The sequence below is a fragment of the Diaphorina citri genome, unplaced genomic scaffold, assembly GCF_000475195.1.
Source record: "Diaphorina citri unplaced genomic scaffold, Diaci psyllid genome assembly version 1.1 scaffold214, whole genome shotgun sequence".
Lineage (NCBI taxonomy): Eukaryota > Metazoa > Arthropoda > Insecta > Hemiptera > Psyllidae > Diaphorina > Diaphorina citri.
In genome coordinates, this window is record NW_007377651.1 from 251,180 (window position 1) to 274,222 (window position 23,043).

Below are 23,043 nucleotides of genomic sequence, written 5' to 3' on the forward strand. Positions count from 1 at the left end.
TTTCGGGACGATAAAGACCTGACAGGTACCCCTGATCAGGTTTGCCAGTCCCCTCTATCAAACCTCTTTCCCCAGGTTATCAAAAATCCCCAGGAATTGAACCCAGGCCCTCTTATTGTCAAACCGCTACGCCACCGAGGCAGATGTCCTGTCCATCTCTACTATTGGGAGAAGGAAAGTAATATCGAGTCCTAATGAGAGGCCCTTCTTTGGCTAATTAAATGATAGGATTCTATATGTTTACTATACGTTTAGCATGTTCCATTCATTATCTCTTTTCAGCAATACTCAACTTTTTTGCCACGGTTCTCATTTATGTGTTCTACGTCCGCCGCAGGTGCCTCTCGAGGGCGGAAGAAGTTAAGTTCCGTCGGGTATAGTTTGTAAATAGATTGGTGCTGAGGTAACCATGTTACTGACATTTAGTACCAGCTACCAGCTCCCATGGCAAAGCGTCTTAGAGTCTCCAAGGACAGCACACAAAATCTTTATTAGAAGGTTTATAGAGGGAACTGTCACCGTCCTGCTAGTTAGCATAACTATGTGCTTCAATAAAGTGAACTAATTACTGGATGTGAATTGAATATCAGCTGATCAGGTCTATGTTGAAGGTAAATGACATCCATCCAGATACCAACCTCGCTCAACGTTGCTTAATTTCAGTGATCCATGTTGATCTAGTGCATTTGGTAACTTGTAGCTTCTGTGACGCCAAACTAATGCAAGGGCAAATTTATTAAGATATATGTACTTTCCGGAACTGAGCCATGTTTTGCTTTCATCCCACTAGCCAAGCAGATGCTTCAATTTATGTGCGAAAAATGTGTAGCAAAATCCATAGGGTGCCTGTGTGTCTTCCTTCTACATTTTGTATCCATGTTTGCGTCCTATACATGCTGTGCCTAGCTTCCACCCATATGTCACGCAAATCTCCACAAATAAATAAATACAAATAAAAAAAAAAAAAAAAAAAAAAAAAAAAAAAAAAAAAAAATTTAAAAAAATCACAAAAAACGTCAGAATTGAGAGTGAAAAAAAAAAAACAAAAATAAAAGAAAAAACATTACAAAAAATCTCAACAAACGTCAGAATCTAGAATGAAGCCAAGCATCTGCTTGGCCAGTGGGATGAAAGCAAAACTAGTCGTACCTGTTGGGATCATTGGATCGTAAATTTAATCCCGCCACATGCGACAGTGATACATGACCCTCTGCTATGATTAGAGAACTCACTAGGACTACTGAAACCCATTGCACAGTTTGGGAGAAGCATCATCAGAAGTGGTGACAGAAGAACTGCCAAGTTTGTATCACAATAGGCTTGCACATCGAAGGTCCCGAGTTCGGTTCCCGGCGCGGCGGCGGCGTAGAAGTTTTTTCGGCTCTTGGAGTTCTTCTTTCTTCTTACGTTCTTCTTTCTCTCAGTTCTTCTTTCGTTCAATAAAAATACCTACTTCATAAGCATATAATAGGTATGTCTTCAATCATCCAAAAAATATCTCTGATCCTATCTCAACATTGTGAATTCAGAGGTACCTAGTTACCTATCTATAGATACATGTACCACCTACCAAGAACATGAGGTCAAAGGTTTAGTCTAAACTTAGACCAAACTTTCCATATAATACATAGGTGTAGAAAATATTATGTAGATAAGGTGTAAAGAAATAGTGTTAGCCAGCGGCAACAGCACTTCGAATGCACCGGTAATGTGAATCACTGAAGTTAAACAACGTTACGTGTGGTTAGTATCCGGATGGGTGACCATTTGGGCAATAACGTAGTGCTGGTTGTTACAATTCTCTTTAGAAATAAAACTCTTACTTTTTATTTATACCTATTTGTTACGGACGTATAATAGTAATAAATTGTCTGCCAAAACTGCCAAATTATTTCTGAAAGTTTTTTTGTGTTCTCAAAGCATGGAGAGGTGTTCTTATCATCGATGAACCCAGATGATCCTTGGCTGATAAGAAATCCTATTTCGGCTGTTGTTATTTGAAGTGCGATACCCTACCTATTTGTTACGGACGTATAATAATAATAAATTGTCTGCCAAAACTGCCAAATTCTTTCTGAAAGTTTTTTTGTGTTCTCAAAGCATCGAGAGGTGTTCTTATCATCGATGAACCCAGATGATCCTTGGCTGATAAGAAATCCTATTTCGGCTGTTGTTATTTGAAGTGCGATACCGTGAAATTGTGGCTCCAAAAAAATGGCATATTTCCGAGGGGGGAGTGATATTTCCTGCTGATAGCTGACACAGGGCCGTATTTGAGGGGGTCCGTACCAACTTTGGACTATTTTGCTCCTTTGCTGGTGGGCCGGAATCCGAAGGGGGCCACGTTCGGCCTCTAGTACAGGGGCCGGACAGTAAAGGGTTCCTAATTATAGTGATATACGTACTATTATCTGCCCATATTTGGAGCACCCTCCCCAATTGTCCACTGTTTGGATTCTTACCCCCAACCCCACTAGCTAAAATCTTGAATACGGGCCTGGCTGACACAATGCTCCGGGTGGATATAATTTATGACTTTGCTTTTTGCTAACTTTACTCTGGGGATAAGCTAGGTATTTTTCTCCCCCCATACAATTTTGGGTTGGCATATTTCCGAGGGGGGAGTGATATTTCCTGCTGATAGCTGACACAGGGCCGTATTTGAGGGGGTCCGTACCAACTTTGCTGGTGGGCCGGAATCCGAAGGGGGCCACGTTCGGCCTCTATAGTACAGGGGCCGGACAGTAAAGGGTTCCTAATTATAGTGATATACGTACTATTATCTGCCCATATTTGGAGTACCCTCCCCAATTGTCCACTGTTTAGATTCTTACCCCCGACCCCCCTAGCTAAAATCTTAAATACGGGCCTGGCTGACACAATGCTTCGGGTGGATATAATTTATGACTTTGCTTTTTGCTAACTTTACTCTGGGGATAAGCTAGGTATTTTTCTCCCCCCATACAATTTTGGGTTAAAATTTACTTACCTTTAGGTTAGGTATGTTTAGGTAGGTAGGTACTCTTAACTTTACGTAGCTTTAACCCGTAACTGTTCTCATTCTAATTTCGGTATCAGTTTGAGGAATCTCTAGCTTTGTTCATTGTTCAAATTTCAAATGAATTCCCCAGCAGCAACAACTCTTAACTTTACGTATAGGTTTAACCCATTCTCATTCTAATTTCGGTATCAGTTTGAGGAATCTCTAGCTTTGTTCATTGTTCAAATTTCAAATGAATTCCCCAACAGCAACAACAATGATCTCAACGAACTGTTTTGCAAAATAATTGGTGATTATATCATTCTGATTAGAATTAAAAGTACAAAGAGAAATAAGCTCGAAATACAAAGAGAACGAAAATAAAAATAATATAGGTCATCTATCTCTACCTATTTACACCTACATAATACCCAATTTTATAATTAGATACCCAACTACTAGTATAACGAATTTAAAACGGGTTGTATGTCTTTTTAATGAAAATAATGAGGTTTTTGATCATTTTCAATAACAAATTCCGATTATTTTGGATTGTGCTGATTAAGAATTAAAAGTACAAAGAGAAATAAGCACGAAAGATAAGGTGAAGAACAAAAAGAAAAAGAAAACTAGGTATATAGGTACTTAGGTAGATATACCTATAGATACATTTTAATTAGGTACATACCTACCTAGAACGAATTTAAAACGGGTTGTATCAAGTTATATGTCTTTTTAATGGAAATAATGAGATTTTCGATCATTTTCAATAACAAAGTCAGATTATTTTGGATTGTGCCAGCAAGCGGCGATAGCACGTGGCATTTTTTCCCGGAGGATCACCGAAATTAACGTTGCGTGTGGTCAGTATACAGATGGGTGACCATCTGTGGGCTTTCGCGGACCAAATGTGAGGAGCCGGGTAGCTTGTTGCCCATAACGGAGGGTAAAACCCCATCACCGAAGACCTTAGGCCAGCCACTCACTATCAGGTGTAAGGTGTACTTGATCCTACTTACCATTTTTACTTTCTATTGCAATTAGTATAGGAAACTTAAACGTACTACCAAGTATTACTATTTTTTTTTTTTTTTTTTTTTTTTTTTTTTTTTTTTTTTTTTTTTTTTTTTTTTTTTTTTTTTTTTTTTTTTTTTTTTTTTTTTTGTTTTTTTCTTAATGTTGACCTACGAGTACCCACAGTTGGGCTCCTCTGACCACTGAGCTTGAATTATGTACCTACCTCTTCGTGCAAGCTAACTACCTACAATTACGTACAGGGTGACGGAAAAATTGAGCCTTGTAAGCGCTAGGTCGAGGGTTCAATACCCAGTGGCGCGGGTATATACTTTTTCATCCCCAAGAAAGTTTTGCCTAGGGCCTCCCGACGGGGGTTGGATGCTCCAAATTATAGGCATTTGGGGCCCGTAAATGTGTCCCTGCCAACAGCCCAGTGCCCCCCTCCCCCACTTTGTGAGGGCTACGGGTGTGGGATACAAACCAGGATCGATTCCCGCCTCAGGCGAACTTTATCCTAAACAGATAAGGTTTGTTCTCAGAACGGCTGGATTTCTAATATCTCCTCCTCCTCCTCCTCCTCCTCCTCCTCCTCCTCCTCCTCATGTCCTCCTTCGAAATACCTATATAACGAGTGTAATCTCTATTAGGCACTGTAAGTACATAGGTATAGGTTTCTGTCGAAGCTCGGTCCAAATTTATTTGTTTATGGTGGGCATCGAATACGGGACCTTTTGCTTGCCAAGAAAGCTCCGACCTTTAGCTCCTTTTCTCTTTAAAAAGTACTAAATGCGCATTAGTCCGACCTGCTCCTAAACCTAAACCTTTAAATCATCTGTTTTCTGAGCAATAATTATTTCATAATTACAAGTTCGGTATGACTTTTAGTACTGTGTGCTTATACATACCTGATGACTAACGATTAGTACAGTCAAATTAGCTGTTCATTTGACTTATGATTAGTAGTCCAGTCAGTTGAGTTGTTCGTTTGACTTATGATTAGTCCAGTCAGTTGAGTTGTTCGCTAGACTTATGATTACCCCAGTCAGTTTAGTTTCTCATGAGTGCATCCGGTGATTAGGACCAAGTGTCCGTGGACAATAACAGGCAATAAAGATACCTCGACCCATTCGCCCTGACTCATTTATACGAGTACCTCTATGCAATTGGATATGTAATTATTTATAGTTCTATGTAAATAATATATGTAATTAGCGACCTGTAATAAAATCATACTGGGTGACGTAAAAAACAATGCTTATGCTGAAACCTTTAGTTCATCTGATCATGACTCCTTCTTACGGGGTCGAGCAGAATTCAAACACAATTTCATGTCTTCTGATAGTTTCATTTGTCCATACACGGTGGGTTTTGAGTCAGCTATGTGTGATACATTCCTAGGGTGTATCATGCCCATGATTAATTCACTGGGTATGGAGTTGATATTTAAAGGTAACTTGAAAAAAAAAAAGCATTTTTGAAGGGCGATTGTTTTGGGGAAGACGTGACTAAATTAGAGAACGTACCAGTACCATGTCTTGGTAACTTTTTCCAGGACTTGGAAGCCCTGATGGATGCTGAAAAATACTCCCAGAAATTCCCAGATGAAACATTAGACAGAGAACGCAACTGATCTATTGTACCAAATAAAGTTATAATTGTACCGAATAAAAATTCTAAAAATGTGATTTTTAGAAAACTTTATAAAAGATTTCATATTTTTATTTTCCTTATCCCAATTCTATAGGAGGAAAAATAGGAACTTACTTTCTTACTATGGGAAGGCAAGTACCTACCTAATGTATTTTTATTCTCTCTCCATTAATCTTTCCTTGAATACCACTTCAACTTGAAAATCCACCCAACCCTACGTCACTTTACAAATCGCAATGAGAGAGAGAGAGAGAGAGAGAGAGAGAGAAGGAGGACGAAGGAAAATGCATCCATGGACCATCATTTATCAAACATGTGTCACTTTCCTTATTACTTCCTCTTTGGAGAGCTTTTTACAGCTTGAAGAGAGAAGGACAGATAGCCGTTCCGAGAACAAACCTTACCTGTTCAGGATAAAGCACGCCCCGAACGGTATACTGAACTTTTGCAAAGCAGGCATGCTACATACTTTCCAAGACTCTTAATCTTTAACCAATCAATGCAGTTGGAATAGGTACTCGGTCTTTTATGTTGTGCACATTGCATATACATATTTTGACATTTTGATTTGATTTTGATTTGATTGACGTTTTTGATTGACGAGTGATCGAACATTCGAAAGTCGAAAGCTCAAAAGTCTTTGTATCCTGATTTGTGTTCTCGATAGAACACACAGAATAAGAAACGGCGAATGTGGTGGGGATCTGGACGGGTGACGGGAAGGAATGTATCAGATCTGATAGTTGCTTAAAAGGACCAAACTAAATCTGTTTTCGAGAAAGAATTGAGGAGATACCATTTTTTTTTTTTTTTTCATCATTATTATTTTTATTTGATCGAACGAAGCTTAGGTATAGATGAATAGATAAAGATAACGAAATTATCGAGTTATTTCTTACCTAGGTAGGCAAGGTACCTATCTACTTCTACCTATCCTGACGTAGGTAGATACACAAAATTCTCTTTACTATATAAACTGAAGAAGGGAATAGTCCCCTCTTCCCAAGGTAATAAACAAGGGAAATGTATGTACCTATTTTGATACCCTGATCGTTCAAAATAGGTACCTACCTACCTAATTCGAACCTGTCAATAAATTTTGCCTGACAGGTTGGCAAGAAAAACTACTCGACTTCTAATTCGCAAAGTTCTTTTTTCTTTAACTTTTTTTTTTTTTTTTTTTTTTTTTTTTTTTCTAGGTTTGGATAAGTCCTTCTATGGGGACAGAGTGACAGACAGACAGACACCGAAGCGAATACAATAGTCCGTCCCTTATACCTTTTTATTACTATTGTAATAAGGAGAGGGAGTTGTTAGATTTTGGGTATGCGTGTTATTGGATCATTTCATCAGCAAGGGGTGTGAATTATTCCCTATGTGTTCTCCTCCTCCTCCTTCTTCTCCCCCTCCTTCTCCTCCTCTTCTTCCTTCTTCTCCCCCTCCTCCTTCTTCTCCCCCTCCTCCTTCTCCTCCTCTTCCTCCTTCTCCCCCTCCTCCTTCGCATTTTCAGGTCAACTTTTCTCCCACTTCCCTTTAACTTTAAGCAAATTTTATTCTATTGTCATCCAAGAGGCTTAATGTGGAAGTTGATAAAACTTCATTTGGGAAAGACGAGATGTGATGTGTCCATCAAAATTAGATACAAAAAATAGAAAGTACAAGTAAACTAGGTTTGGCTAAGTCCTTCTATGGGGACAGAGTGACAGACAGACACCGAAGCGAATACAATAGTCGTCCCTTATACCTTTGTATTACTATTGTAATAATAAAGGAAGGACGGACTAAAAACATTGCAAGGGAATTGAACCAGTGATCTACAGAATGGCGTGAGTTTGAACTTTAAATTCTGGGTGTCATAAAATCTACCCGTAAACTATCAACTTTGTTAAGGGGGGGTGATAGGGTGATTTGTTTTAGACACGTGTCAAAGTCATTAGGTAGATAAGGTACCTTCTGTCTCCCCGATCCCTTTCTCTCTCTCTCTCTCTCCTCCACTCTCTCTCTCTCTAACTTTCTCTCTCTCTCTCTCCTTTTCTCTTGCCTTCATACCTACTATTAAAACTCTCTTTTCGATCAATTTATTTTAATTCTAAGTTCACTAGTCAGCTGATATTCCATCTCTTTGTACTTCTAAACAATTCTCTTTTTTCCCCTTGTCTTCTTCTTCTTCTTCTTCTTCTTCTTCTTCTTCTTCTTCTCCTCCTTCTCCTCCTTCTTCTCCTTCTTCTTCTTCTCCTCCTTCTTCTTCTTCTTCTCCTTCTCCTCCTTCTTCTCCTTCTTCTTCTTCTCCTCCTTCTTCTTCTTCTCCTCCTCCTTCTTCTTCTTCTCCTCCTTCTTCTTCTTCTCCTTCTCCTCCTTCTTCTTCTTCTCCTCCTTCACTTACTTCTCCCTTCTCTCCTATTTCTTCACGTTTCTTTCACATTCTCTTACCTCCTCTTCGTCCCTTCTCTTCTTCCCATTCTTCTTCCCTCTCTAAACCTCTTATTTACTCGGTCTTTCTTTCTTCTCCATTCTTATTTTTTACGCTAACATTCGTCTTCTTTTTCCCCTGACTTTCTTCTTCTCTCCTCTTCCACCTTCCTTCTCTTCTTTTGATTTTCTCCTTCTCTCCTTCTATAGGTACCTACTTCCCCTACCTTCCTCTTTCTCTTCCTTACTCTTCTCCTCCCTATGTTAGGTACAGGTGACTATGTTATCTATATTCCATGGACCATCATTTATCAAACATGTGTCACTTTCCTTATTACTTCCTCATCGGAGAGCTTTTTACAGCTTGAAGAGAGAAGGACAGATAGCCGTTCCGAGAACCAGCCGTTCCGAGAACAAACCTTACCTGTTCAGGATAAAGTACGCCACGAACGTTATACTGAACTTTTGCAAAGCAGGCATGCTACATACCTTCCAAGACTCGTAATCTTTAACCAATCAATGCAACGTTGGAATAGGTACTCGGTCTTTTTATGTTGTGCACATTGCATATACACATTGTTTCACGGCGTTCATACAAAATTCTTTTTTATAGCATTTTGATTGACGAGTGATCGAACATTCGAAAGTCGAAAGCTCAAAATTCTTTGTATTATCCTGATTGACGGGTGACGGGAAGGAATGTATCAGATCTGATAGTTTAATGCTTAAAAGGACCAAACTAAATGCTAAATCTGTTTTCGAGAAAGAATTGAGGAGATAGTTTTTTTTTTTTTTTTTCATCATTATTATGTTTATTTGATCGAACGAGGCTTAGGTAATAGGTAGATACAAAATCATCTGCAAAACGAAAACTGTATGCAAACCAAAACCAAATTCCAGACATTTGTTAACAATAACAACAACTAAAAACCTCAGAGAACATTTTTTTGTTGACCCTGAGAGAATCGAATTTACGACCTTCAGGCAAGTTACCTTTAGAAAAAAAAGAAGAAGAAGAACAATAACATAAAGTTTAACCGTGACCTTGAAATCATCACAAAGGTCAGAAACTTTTACGCACGCACACAAACAACCCAGAACTTAAAGCAAAGGATCCTTCCTAAACTGACAAGGCGTCAAAACTTCATTGCAAACTATCAACATCATAATCATCATCATCATTTTGCAAAAATTTTCGCTTTTATAGGTAGGTACGTAGGTAGGTCTTGGCAGGTAGGTAAGTTAATCTAAACTGTTCTAATAGGTATTTTTACAGTACCTCGGTACATAGTGTAAATATACCTATGCATATGTACCTAACTTTTCCATTTAATACTTACTTATATAGGTATTGTTGTAGTTAGGGCTAATTTTGTGTTATCGTGAACAAAAACTTCTGACACCTATCAATTCAAGGATGAGCCCTTGATTTCATTCTTCCTCATTTCGTGATCTTTTTGCCCCTTCTTACCCTCAATATTTTTGCCCCTCCTCACCCGATTTTCCTACTTTTTTCCAAACGAGTTTACCAGTAAAAACAAAGTGTTTTAGACGTTCAAGAAACGAGGTGGGAGGTATTTACCTTGGATTTTTATCTAAACAGAATCGTGATTACGAAAATTAATGTGCATTTTGGGGAGGAAAAATTTGAAGTTTTGAAAAGAGAACAATAAAATTGCAAATTGCAGAAATACTTACTGGGTGAATTAGAAAAAAAGTGATTTCGAGTATTTTCTGGGTGAACTAGGAGAAAGGTGATTTCGAGTGAAGAGTTTAAAAGTTTGGGTGAATTAGAAAAAAAGTGATTTCGAGTATTTTCTGGGTGAACTAGGAGAAAGGTGATTTCGAGTGAAGAGTTTAAAAGTTTGGATAGAACTTTGGAGGTTCAAGGACTTGGAATTTTGGAAGATCAAAGATCTATTTGACCATGAATGGTAGGTAACGTTGGATTTGTGGATACGATGTTTTTGCAGGTTTGATTCCCGCCTGGGGCGGATTTTATCTTAAACAGACAAGGTTTGTTTTCGGAACGGCTGGCTTTATCTCATCATAATATCCTTCTCTGTTCACTTTCGGGACGATAAGATCTTAGCAGTTACAGGTCCCTCTAACCGCTACAACAGTGATGTTAATTTTCATTACTTATATAGTTAAGTCACTTTAAGTTGTCTGAAAATTCCTTTCAACCCGATGTTACTGTGAGAGGTTCACCTTTTTTTCCTCGACATTACTCATTACAAAAAAAAAAGTTTAAACTTCAAATTAAACTTTTATTCCCGACTGATAGGTAAATAGGTACCCAAGCCTAAAGTAAATATTTACCACTGACTTACTTTTCTTACGTACATTTTCACGGACTTTTTGCTTGTTGTATTTACCACTAAATTTGTTGTACAAGTACCTTCAAGTAACAAGTATTTCAAAAATACTCGTAGAAGAAAGAGACAAACAAAATTAGTTATCTTGACAATAAGTTGTGTTTTCTACTTTATAGTAAAATTACATTCTTAAAAGTTATCAGATACCTAAGGCGTTACCTGCTAAAATGTAAAAAGTCGTATTTTCAGTTGACAGTGAACATAGCACCCCTGGTGTATAGGCAATATGGCGTACAGGTAAGTGTTGTAGATATAATATAGGTAAAATTATAATACATATCTGTATATCCTTTATCCTTGTTTTTACTTACTATTTCATATTTCCTCACAAAACATTGTTCTCCGCCCACCAATCCTGCATACCACACTCAATACCTACATAGGTAGGTACCTACATACCAAAATTTAATTGCCTATCTGTGTTCGTACCTATGTACCTACCGTACACTTGGGTAGGTAGTTTGAAAGGAAAGCTACCTATATGGGGTGTGATAATAATGATCCACCCAGTATCTGCATAGATAAGTAGTAGGTAGGTAAAAGGGTAATTTGAGCTTGTCAAATAGGAAACAGGATAAGTATGAAGTGAATATAGCCTATAATACTCCCATGGGCTATGGGTATTCTATAGGTTAAATAAATATCACGATACCTAACTCTAGCATGGAATGGAGCTGTCCAAAAATTGTACGCCAGCCTAGTTAGCTTAGTTGGTAGTGCGTCTACCTTGTAAGCGCTTGGCCGCGGGTTCGATTCCCGCCCGGGGCGGATTTTATCCTGATGGGATAATGTTCGTTCTCGGAACGGCTGGCTAACGAATCTTATCTGTTTATTGTAAAATCCGCCCCGCGGGCGGGAGTCTAGCGGTCACAAGACAAACGCTCTACCCTTCAAGCTAACTAGGCTACGGAAAAGCTTAGCGTGTCGCACACTAAAGGTTGGCGGGCCACATGCGGTCCGCAGGTTGAGTGCTACTCGACTCTAAAGTCACCCTGTCAAAGCTGCTCTGTACGGACATTCATTATTATAATAGCCTTTATTAAAAACTTACCATCAGGATAGTCTGAACATGTTGTGAATGTTGGCCAGTATCCCCTTCGTACCCGTTAGTACGGGCGCAGAGATGAGAAATTGGCGCGATAGGATAAAACCAGAGAGGAGCGGAGAGCAAAGAGTATAGGACAAGATTCGTAGAAGCTTAACCCATCCTTTAGGGCTGTTTGCCCCTATACACCTAAGCCTCGGAGTGAGCTTTTAGTGTATGGAGTTGAGAAAAAAATGTGATTTTAAGTCGTCGTGATTTTTAAGATTTCGTCCTGGACTATGTATGGACATACAGAGCACCATACAGAGCACCTTTAAGACGTCAGATTCATGTGATTTTAAGTCGTCGCTTCCCTATATCGTCACTTCCCTCTACCTGCTCGATGCTCTATTCGTCCCTTCTTTTTGGTGAAATGATTTAACTTTAAGAAAGATTGTACCTCGTCACCGCTTTTGCATTACCTCAAGGCACATTCCAAGAACATGCCTAACTAAGAAAGGAAAAGTTTAGTCAGAAATTTTCCACACTGGCTGGAACTTGAACCCAGCACCTCCAGTTTGAGGATCAGTGCTTGTGACCACTCACCCACGGAGGTGTTCAATTAGATCCAGACATAATTGACGAGGTGAATTTATGTTGCCGAGGTGCACCGTACGGTTTCAGTCGACATCGATCGACGGCGTCGACTATGTGTGGACACATCTTTCGGTTATTTTTTATTTATTTATTTATTATTTTTTTTATGGTCAAATTCACTTCTTGGCCGGCCGACTAACTAACGCCCAACACTGTTACTGCTAGACAAAATCTATCCTCTGGCGATCGCCTAGTTAATGCTCTTTCTGTCCACAACCAATTATTCCGTGTTCTAGTAATTAACTATTTGTTAAACACCGTGTTTTGTACCGGAGAGGTTGGAATTTCAAGTTGGACAGATCTGTTCTTCCATTTCAGGCGAGACGGGACGTCAGCCCGTAGAGAAGGCAGCAGTGGCGGAGCATAAGAGATGAGAATGGAATTGAAGAGAAGATATGGGAAAAAAATCTGGTGTGAACATCACACGACTTTCCCTATCCTATTGAATGATACTACTATAATACTTACTACCTAACTACCTAGGATAGGTTCTGTAGAAAAGGCAGCAGTGGCGGAGCATAAGAGATGAGAATGGAATTGAAGAGAAGATATGGAAAGAAAAATCTGGTGTGAACATCACACGACTTTCCTTATCCCATTGAATGATGCTTATTTTTATGTTCTATACTCTATAGTAACTTTTAAGTAATATCTCTAACCGTTTTGTCAGTATAGCTGAAAACCGCCAAAAAACGGTCGAAATCCGACAAAACGGGAATGAAATAAACCTGACGAGATGATAAGAGAGGAAATAAAAGGGAATAGAGTAAGGCCAATAGGGGTGAATACAAGACAAAGAATGAAAAGACAAAGCTACCCTTCCAACCATCAGCATCCTGGCCTTAACGCCCTGCTATCTTTCCTCGTGTTTCCTATTGCCTGTACGCCTATAGGTAGTTAGGTAGTAAGAATTATAGCTATCTTTGTATGTTTATATTACGTACCTATCTTTGTAAGTACATAGGTTGTGTTAACTTTTCTCTACGTCTATCATTATTTCCTCTACAAAATCTTTCGTTTGGGGTAAGCTCGCCTGGACGAAATTTACATACTCATTACATCTAGTCTCGGATGCAAATTTGCTTTTAATTAAAATCTCCAATATCCTTCAGGATTTGTTTCATCTTGTTTTCGTGTTTGTACGGAAACATTGCGCTCGGAGAGGTATAGGATAGGTAAGTATAGGTAGGATAGGTAAGTAAGTATTATAGCTATCTTTTTATGTTTATATTACGTACTTTTCTCTACGTCTATCATTATTTCCTCTACAAAATCTTTCGTTTGGGGGAAGCTCCCCTGGTTGAAATTTACATACTCATTACATCTAGTCTCGGATGCAAAATTGCTTTTAATTAAAATCTCCAATATCCTTCAGGATTTGTTTCATCTTGTTTTCGTGTTTGTACGGAAACATTGCGCTCGGAGAGGTAATTTTCAATATGAACTTTCTACAAGCCTTCTGCAAACCTCTTCTTGGCCACACCGATATCCCAGACCAGTGATTCAAAAACTGGGGTCCGCGGCTCCCGGCAGGGCCGTGAAGGACTTCGCGACCCCCGGGAACTGCGGGAAGATCACATAAAATTTAGTAAAGAGGTTGCGGAGCGTTCACAATTGAAAAAAAAAGAGTATTCATAGCCAATAGCTTCCCAGTGACCCAAAAAACCCAACCCCGACCCAAAGTAGTGACTTTCGTTAGAAATGAATAGCTCACCCCTAAAGGGGATTTAGCTAAAAAAAAGGGGGCCGCATAGGAAAAAGCTTTGGGAACTGCTGTCCCAGACCATCACCAAAGGCTACTTGATGTTAACATCTCGACCATCAGGTGTGCTGTTGTCACGATGCCTTGGTGAGGTAGATGTTAACACAGCCTGGTGGGCCGATGTCTTCAGAGACCCTATTATATTGTGTCCAGCCAGAGATGACGGGAACGTGGACAAGGGAGGGCAGTTGAATCTTGATTCTAATACTCTAGTGGAGAGTGCAGATTTTTTTTTTCAAACAAGTTTCCATTTATATTTGATTGACAAAAAACTCAGAACATACATTTTTCATATAAATGGTATACTCATCCGTATAAGCAGAGCTTGTGCCACGGATGGGGAAGCTTGTGCCACGGATGGGGATTACAAGTCGTAGATAGCATGGGACGCATTTTGTACTCAACACCGAGTGCACCGCGTCCGCGTGCTAATCAGGAAGGCTTCCCAGTCGAGTTGGGATTGAAGCATTGAACCCATTATTGTCAATATTTTATGCTCAATATTGTCTGAGAAAGGCCCGTTTCCCTCTATAGTGCAGATCACGTCCTCGTACTATTCTCTTGTGTATAATAAAGTACCTAGAATAAGGTAGTATAGGTAAGTACCTATGGTCTAGTTTTCCTCTACAACCGCCACATCTAGTTGTAGATACTATAGAAATCACCAAAGGCTACTGCATGTAGTCTCTGTTAACAGCCAGGTACGTCAGTCTATCAGCGTTTTGAGGTCCCTATAGACTATAGAGCCTAAATCCAAAGTTTCAGCCATTGGTCCGTGTGTGTGTCTGTAAACAAAATATCTCGAGAACGGTAAGAGCTAGAGACTTGAAATTTGGTATGTAGATGTCAAATGTGACAAGAATGCGACACGAAACTTTTGGTTAAGACCGATGCAACGCTTGGCGGCATTTTACCGCTTTTTGGCGGTTTTCGGTGTAATTTAACAATAGACACAAAACTTGGTTAAGATCGGTGGAACAGTTGGCGGAATTTTACCGCTTTTTGGCGGTTTTCGGTGTAATTTAACAATATATCGGGAACGGTATGAGCTAGAGACTTGAAATTTGGGTTGGCGGCATTTTACCGCTTTTGGGCGGTTTTTGGTGTAATTTAACAATATCTCGGGAACGGTATAAGCTAGAGACTTGAAATTTGGTATGTAGGCACAAATGTGAAAAGGATGCAACACAAAACGTTTGGTTGTGATAGGTGCTGCGGTTGGCGGTATTTCGACCGCTTTTTGGCGGTTTTTGACCGTTTTTTGGCGGTTTTCAGCATTTCAGCCATACCGACTAAACGGTTAGAGAAATTTGTAAAAGTTTGACTGTAAGAACAAGAACACCCAAAAAAAGCACCATTCAATAGGATGAGGAAAGTGGTGTGATGTTCACACCAGATTTTTCTTTCCTAATAACTTTCTACCTTCTTTCTAATTCTCCCTTTCTCATCTTTCTCTCCCTTCCTCCCTTCTCTTTATCCTCTCTTCTTAACTGGTAACTATTTTTTCTCTCTCTCTCCCTTTTTTGTTTTTGGTTTTTAAACGATGACCGCCGTTTTTATTTCGTAGCGATGAAACAACCGCTACATTAGACTCATGTGGTCTGTGTCGTAGCATGCCCATCCCGTAGTATGCCTCTCATCAGATGGGCGAGAAGAGACACAATACTTCCCATTTTTGTAGAACGGATAATGTTCTCGGAACTCGGAAGGGCTAACTTTCTCCTATCCTGTCTTCTTCCTTCGATTTTGGGACGATAAGACCTTAGCAGTTACGGTTAAAAAAAATCTCTCTCTCTTCCTCTCTGACGTCATCTCCCCTTCCCATCCAGTTTGTCATAAATCATTTTCACCTATGTAATGCCCCCGCACACATCACATCCAGAGTGCACTTATTATTTATTAGAACATCTCCAGACGTTTATTATTGGCAATACATTCAGTGGCGTGGCGTAAGACTTAGGCCAGTTACTCACTATCAGGTAGACCTGATCAGGTATACCTGACATCTGATGAGTACACACACTATCAGGTAAACCTGACAAGTACGGCTGAAAAGGTCCACCTGTCACGTCTACTAGATAGTGTGTGAGCTCAACAGGTATCATGTAAACCTGACAGGCGCAGGTACACCTGATCAGGTATACCTGACACCTGATGAGTATACACACTATCAGGTAGACCTGACAAGTACGGCTGAAAAGGTCCACCTGTCACGTCTACTAGATAGTGTGTGAGCTCAACAGGTATCATGTAAACCTGACAGGCGGACCTGATCAGGTGAGTGGCTGGCTGGGAAGATTTTTCCGCCACACACGTTCTGGCGGTTTGACATTCCTAGTTATGGCCGAAAGTTGAACGGTAAGTGGGTGGCCCTAGCTTCCACGAACTTACTCATTTTCCGTGTCCGGTCATATCTGATTAACCCAATGGTTAGCGGCCATTATTGAATATTATTTAACCAATGGATGCCCGGTGGTGAAAGATTAGTCGTTATAAATAACGCAAAAGGGTACGCCGGATTTGCTAGAATCTAATTTTACAAACCTTCCAGAAGGCTCCTTCTGTGTACCCCGCTTTCATGAAGAATACTCCACTGCCAGCACAGTTTTACGATGCTCTGCATTTGCATACTGGCAATATATTCAGTGGCGTGGCGTAAGACTTAGGCCAGTTACTCACGATCAGGTAGACCTGACAGATATACCTGACACCTGATGAGTACACACACTATCAGGTAGACCTGACACCTGATGAGTACACACACTATCAGGTAGACCTGACATCTGATGAGTACACACACTATCAGGTAGACCTGACAAGTACGGCTGAAAAGGTCCACCTGTCACGTCTACTAGAATTACTAGATAGTGTGTGAGCTCAACAGGTATCATGTAAACCTGACAGGCGGACCTGATCAGGTGTACCTGTCAGGTTTACCTAATAGTGAGTGGCTGGCTGGGAAGATTTTTCCGCCACACACGTTCTGGCGGTCTGACATTCCTAGTTATGGCCGAAAGTCGAACGGTAAGTGGCTGGCCCTAGCTTCCACGAACTTACTCATTTTCCGTACCCGGTCATATCTGATTAACCCAATGGTTAGCGGCCATTATTGAATATTATTTAACCAATGGATGCCCGGTGGTGAAAGATTAGTCGTTATGAATAACGCAAAAGGGTACGCCGGATTTGCTAGAATCTAATTTTTCAAACCTTCCAGAAGGCTCCTTCTGTGTACCCCGCTTTCATGAAGAATACTCCACTGCCAGCACAGTTTTACGATGCTCTGCATTTGCATATTGGGTACTCCGTAGGTATCGATTGCCTTGCGGTTATTTGCAGGAAAGTCTCTTCCTCTAGAAAACAAAAATGGGTATTTAAATAAACTAATTATTCGAGTTTTATTCTGCACCGGATGATGCGAAAGTTTTATTATTAGACGTTGGATTCACCGGTGTCATTCAACGTTCAAGCGGTGGAATGTCCGTTGCATCTGTCAAGCGTTCGATCGGTTGGGAATGCTGATGTTGGAAAAAAATAAAAATGGGTAATAAGTAAAATCTGGAATATCATGCTAATATTACTGGTGTACCTACATCAGCCCCATTTGTCATAGTCACCTTTTATAGCACCAGCCTAGTTAGTTTTTGGAAGGTCGCCTGCCTTTTGAGCGCTAGGTCGTGGGTTCGAGTCCCGCGCCGTGCAGAACTTATCCTAAATAGATAAATCTCGTTCTCTGAACGGCTGGCTTTGTCCTATCCTCTTTCTCATTAAACTAATTACTCGAGTTTTATTCTGCACCGGCTGATGCGAAAGTTTTATTATTAGACGTTGGATTCACCGGTGTCATTCAACGTTCAAGCGGTGGAATGTTCGTTGCATCTGTCAAGCGTTCGATCGGTTGGGAATGCTGATGTTGGAAAAAATAAAAATGGGTAATAAGTAAAATCTGGAATATCATGCTAATATTACTGGTGTACCTACATCAGCCCCTTTTGTCATAGTCACCTTTTATAGCACCAGCCTGGTTAGTTTTTGGAAGGTCGCCTGCCTTTTAAGCGCTAGGTCGCGGGTTCGAGTCCCGCGCCGTGCAGAACTTATCCTAAATAGATAAATCTCGTTCTCTGAACGGCTGGCTTTGTCCTATCCTCTTTCTAAAATCTGGAATATCATGCTAATATTACTGATGTACCTACATCAGCCCCGTTTGTCATAGTCACCTTTTATAGCACCAGCCTGGTTAGTTTTTGGAAGGTCGCCTGCCTTTTAAGCGCTAGGCCGCGGGTTCGAGTCCCGCGCCGTGCAGAACTTATCCTAAATAGATAAATCTCGTTCTCTGAACGGCTGGCTTTGTCCTATCCTCTTTCTCATCGAATTCGACAGTAGGACCTCTGTTGTTACAGGTCACTGTACCAAACCTCTCTCTTACTACATAACATACTACTACTTCTAAAAAAAAAGGCATGGCGAAACCCAGTTTTCAGACATGGATAATGATTGACTTGGCAAGGTAAATAGGCAGGTATAATGTGAATCACTCAATCTGGTCTCATCTGAAGTAAAGCAGAATTTTACATGTTCGATACCAGAATTCTTACTGAAGGCATGGCGAAACCCAGTTTTCAGACATGGATAATGATTGACTTGGCAAGGCAAATAGGCAGGTATAATGTGAATCACTCAATCTGGTCTCATCTAAAGTAAAGCAGAATTTTACATGTTCGATACCAGAATTCTTACTGGTACATGAAATGCAACGCTACACTGATGAACGAAAATAATTCAGGACCAATTTACTTTGGAACATTTTCAAAATCAACTTAATCAACGATAATCCCTTTGAAAATATAGTAGCCAACTAGAAAATCAAAAATGAATTAGAGGGTGAAACCCCCATCACTATCTTGTTATCAGGACCGATTTACTTTGGAACATTTTCAAAATCAATCAACGATAATCCCTTTGAAAATATAGTAGCCAACTAGAAAATCAAAAATGAATAGAGGGTGAAACCCCCATCACTGTCTTGTTAAACCTCTATTTATGACCGATCTTACCACAGAGTTTTCATTTAATCCAGAATTTAAGAAATACTGGCTTGGGTAAATCAAATGACACTGTTTTTTTCCTTAAAAAGTACTAAATGCGTAATAGTCCGACCTGCTCCTAAACCTAAACCTTTGAATTATCTGTTTTCTGAGCAATAATTATTTCATAATTACAACTTCGGTATGACTTTTAGTACTGTGTGCTTACCTGACTAACGATTAGTACCGTCAAATTAGCTGTTAGTTTGACATATGATTAACCCATGAGAACCGAGGCCTATACATTAAAGTTACACCAAACTTGACCAAACCCTTCTCTCTTTTTCGCTAATATCTCAGTCGCTCCACGCCAGAGTTCATCCGGGATCTGTCTATTAGTCAGAAAACAAAATTTCCTACTATTTTCACTATTATTTGACATATTTACTCAGTACCTACTGGTCCAGAGTTAGAAGCCAGTTAAATTTCATCAAAATAATAATAATAATAATAATAATAACAATAATAAAATGGAGTTAAGAAAAAGAGCGACGACTTAAAAGATGATTTTAAGTCGTCGTGATTTTAAGATTTCGTCCTGGACTATGTATGTGTGGACATACAGAGCACCTTTAAGATGTCAGATTCATGTGATTTTAAGTCGTCGCTTCTCTATATCGTCACTTCCCTCTACCTGCTCGATGCTCTCTCTATTCGTCCCTTCTTTTTGGGTGAAATGATTTAACTTTAAGGAAGATTGTACCTCGTCACCGCTTTTGCATTACCTCAAGGCACATTCCTATCCAAGAACGGAAAAGTTTAGTCAGAAATTTTCCGCACTGGCTGGAACTTGAACCCAGCACCTCCAGTTTGAGGGTCAGTGCTTGTGACCACTCACCCACGGAGGTGTTCAATTAGATCCACACATAATTGACGAGGTGAATTTATGTTGCCGAGGTGCACCGTACGGTTTCAGTCGACATCGATCGACGGCGTCGACTATGTGTGGACATATTACGCCAAAAGTGATGGGGAAACGCGCATCAGGGGATGGGAAATTGGGAAACTAACATACGGTTCGTCTTCACTTAGGAACAAATCCAGGTACAAGCCATACTCGATGGTGCCCTATTTAAGTTATTCACCCCTCAAGAGGGACCCTCATCGATGTATTTTTAGCTAAATCCCCTTTAGGGACGAGCTATTCATTTCTAACGAAAGTTACAGCTTTGGAAATGAAATGAAATAATAGTGCTCATTTATACTGCTCGCATAGGACTGAAAAGTCCCTTTACTCCAGCAGTAGGCTACTACTATTATTGTGGTCGAATACACTGTTTTAACTCTCAGTGGTAAGTGGTTAGTCAATAAAGAAATGGAAAGGTAAACCGTACGGAATTTTTTGCACTCTAGTGTACGCCTAAACTGCCATCAGCAATAAAAATCACCGGACTCCGTCATTCTAGAACCGGGTGTTGAAATCTATTTTCTCTCCTAGCCTGAGGTGACGTCAAAGAAAACGCTTGACACTGTGTTAACTCTCAGTGGTAAGTGGTTAGTCAATAAAGAAATGGAAAGGTAAACCGTACGGAATTTTTTGCACTCCAGTATACGCCTAAACTGCCATCAGCAATAAAAATCACCGGACTCCGTCATTCTAGAACCGGGTGTTGAAATCTATTTTCTCTCCTAGCCTGAAACCACCGAGGCAGGTTACATATTACTTTGGGTCAGGGTTATGTTTTTTGTTTCTCTGTTTGAACTGCACCTGAAGTTCGCGTGAAGTTTAAAATTTTCAAATGCTTAATTGTGGCCCACGGCATAAAAAAAGGTTGAGTACGGCTGCTTTAAAGTGATTAAAGTGAATTTCGAGAAGGATCAAAGTCCCACTAATGAGCTGCAATAGGATTAGAGTCTCGTCAAAGCGAACTTTTCAAAGCCATTGAAAAATACCGCAAACTTCCAGAAGAAGCTTAATGACATTTTGCTGAAAAGGAAGCTTTGAGTATTTCGTGTGAGTTTGAAAACGGAGCACAAGTTTTGTACTTTGTACCCATCATGTGGTTGTGGAACACCTAGGAGAAATTTGTTTAACATTTATTTACATAGGGTTTTTTTACTTTTTACTTTCTGTCTTGTTCCTTGTGAGAGGTAGGTATTAGTTTCTTGCTTTCTTATGAGAATTTTGAAGAGCATTTGAGCTTTAAAGAATTTATATTAGACGTCACTAAAGACATTAGCAGTTATACACCCTTAGAAAAAAAAAAAAAAAAAAAAAAAAAAACCACACACACATATGGTACACCCGGTATGCCGTAGTGTACCTGATGTTATTCATTATTTAAAATAATAATTACATAGGAAGAAGTATTGTGGCGCATAGCTGGCTGATGACTCACCGCTCGGTTGTGTTCTTTCATTCATTGATGTATGTTTCAAAGCAAGCGGTTCTCAATCTTTTCCTGGAAACTTTAAGCGTTGGCCTGACTTGTAAACTTCGAGGGGGCCTCTAACCTTCCCGGTTAAAGTTAGAGGAGGCCCTCTAACTTATAGGTACGTGGGGTTCACACCTTCAATCACTTCTATGTAAACTTAAAATGGCCTGCTCCGTAGTTATTGTTATTTCCGGGACTTGAACTTGTTCCTCTAAACTTTGAGTGGGACTTTAAAGTTTCAAACCTCTCCCGTAGGCAAACTGAAACTTTAAGCGGAACTCCCTGAAAAACTTTTGCTCTATCCAATATTTACCAGCTATCACTATTTTACTTTACTGTAATATTTATTACATGAAAAGTAGTTTCAAATCACGTTTCCATAGAAAAAAGGTACATAAACATGTCTACCTTCAGATACATGATGTTATCTTGAAAAACATATCTTTCAAAAATCCGATTTTCAAGAAGAGTTTAATCGATTGCAACCATGAATTCATCGCTTAATTCAACCGGTGATTCTAAAAACGCATCAGATACCGTCATGGATTGTATCATCTATCGTCATAGGTTAGACCTATGGTATACAGTCATTCATAATATTATGTTGTATCTTCTGGCCTCATAGGTTAGATCGAAATGATATCTTTGATCATGCGGTTACTCTTTGGTTAATCATACAGTCATAATCATAACATAACATAGAAATAGCGTCAGAAGCTATACCTATTTCTAGTGATTCATTAACATGATGCGGTTTTGCAGTTGAAGGCAGTTCTAGTCAGTCTTTAAGTCTTTTGTGTGAGTTACACAGTAATCTAAGCTGATTTTGACTTAAAACAGAGTGGAGCGGAATGCAAAAAGCACAGAAAGAGGTTTGACAGAGGGAACTGTAACTGGATCTTATCGTCCCGAAATCAAAGAGAGAAGGAAGACAGGATAGGAGAAAGCCAGCCGTTCCGAGAACGAACATTATCCCACCAGGGTAAAATCCGCCCCGGGCGGGAATCGAACCAACGGCCTAGCGCTTACAAGGCAGACGCACTACCAACTAAGCTAACTAGGCTGGACAGAGCTCCTCTTTGGCCTAAGAGCAAGAGCATATAGAGATTTTTGCTCTTAGGCCTTCTTCTTCTTCCTCGCCTTTTCCCGTGTTCAGACGGGGTCGGCGTTTATCGTCAGCCTCTGTTTTGTGGATTGCTGTTTGGTTTTGCCTAGAAAATTTTACGAGTGGATGTCCTTCGCATTCAACCTTTGCTATTTCGTTAGCAAGGGAAATTTCAGGCTGGTATCATCCCTGTTTAAAGTCCCCCAGCCAGACTTTTTACTCTTGAACACGTCGCTTCCCTCACTGAAAATTACATGTACAAATATCTACCTGTGTATTGAATATGGTACGGTGTAAACCCAGAAAGCGGATAAACCTAGGCTTTTCGGTAAAACCCCAGAATATCCCTGAACTATTACCTGGAAGGAAATCCTAGTTCACCCGCTCTCCCGTATCCCGTAAGAAATACACCACAAAATGGACATTGACTAATATGTATTACGTATTTATTTATTACAATACCTAAAGAAATGGCCGTTCTAAATTTGTAAATCCCCTTTTTATGTTCACAGGATTTTGGAGACTATCCATTAGCCTCATCTATCACAAGTTCCGCCATTTTATCAGACGTTAATGAACGGAGTGATTCATGGCAACGGATT

At 39.8% G+C, this 23,043-nt stretch overlaps 1 long non-coding RNA gene across 1 annotated transcript in view; it reads left to right on the forward strand.

Annotated features, from left to right (window-relative positions):
* The window catches only part of LOC113466120, a 52,638-nt gene extending 29,639 nt beyond the window's left edge, over nt 1–22,999 (forward strand). The window contains exon 2 of the long non-coding RNA XR_003390621.1: nt 22,954–22,999. This is a non-coding gene — a long non-coding RNA (uncharacterized LOC113466120). The remainder of the gene's footprint in view (nt 1–22,953) is intronic.
* The last annotated feature ends 44 nt before the right edge of the window (nt 23,000–23,043 follow it).